This window comes from Geospiza fortis, unplaced genomic scaffold (assembly GCF_000277835.1).
Source record: "Geospiza fortis unplaced genomic scaffold, GeoFor_1.0 scaffold1254, whole genome shotgun sequence".
Lineage (NCBI taxonomy): Eukaryota > Metazoa > Chordata > Aves > Passeriformes > Thraupidae > Geospiza > Geospiza fortis.
In genome coordinates, this window is record NW_005054817.1 from 62088 (window position 1) to 62882 (window position 795).

The 795-nt window shown below is 67.2% G+C and overlaps 1 long non-coding RNA gene across 1 annotated transcript; it reads right to left on the reverse strand.

Annotated features, from left to right (window-relative positions):
- LOC115949150 lies at positions 1-795 on the reverse strand. The gene is made up of 3 exons (XR_004082764.1): positions 777-795; positions 211-291; positions 1-136 (listed from the first exon to the last, which is right to left on the reverse strand). It is a non-coding gene; the product is annotated as an uncharacterized LOC115949150 (long non-coding RNA).

Below are 795 nucleotides of genomic sequence, written 5' to 3' on the forward strand. Positions count from 1 at the left end.
CCAGCCCTCGCCGGCAGGCCTGGTAGCGATAGGCCTTGTCGGGGATGCCGGGCAGGTTCTCGTGCCAGCGCAGCCCTGTCACCAGCTGGTCCTGCTGCCACACGCAGCACTGGAAGTCCCTCCCCGCCGTCACCACCTGCTGCACACAGCACAGGGGTCTGAGGCCCCTCTCCTGCAGGGCCAGGGAACTGGGGAGCCCCTGACACCCACCTTGTTGTCAGGGCCCAGTGCGATGTCCTCAATTTCTCCATCGTGGGCTCTGAACTCCAACATCTTTTTCATACTGGGGAACTGCAGAGGCAGAACTGGTGTGGGTGCTGGGCAGGGCCAGGCCCTGCCACGGTACCAGGCAGGTGTGGGGAACAGTGTTAGGTGACCACAGGTGCTGCCCATCCAGCTATCCCTGCCCAACACCTGCTGCCATTGGCATGGCAACGGCGGGCACCGCTCCTCTAGGTCTGTCCCAGCTCCCCCTGCCCAGCCTGGCTCCCCCATGTCCCCCCAGCTCCCTGTGCCCACCTCGGCTCCCTATGCCTGCCCTTCAGCCCACTGTGCCCATATCCACTCCCCCATGCCCAGCCTGGCTCCTCCACGTCCCCCCAGCTCCCTGTGCCCACCCTGGCTTCCCCATGCCTGCCCTTCAATCCTCTGTGCCCACATCCATTCCCCCACATCCCCCCAGCTCTGGGGGCCTGCCCTGGCTCAGCACGCTCCCCTCTGCCCTCCCGTGCCCCCAGCCCTGCTGCCCGGCCCGTGTCCCGGCAGGCCGTGCCCACCTCCCAGAGGCGCAGGAAG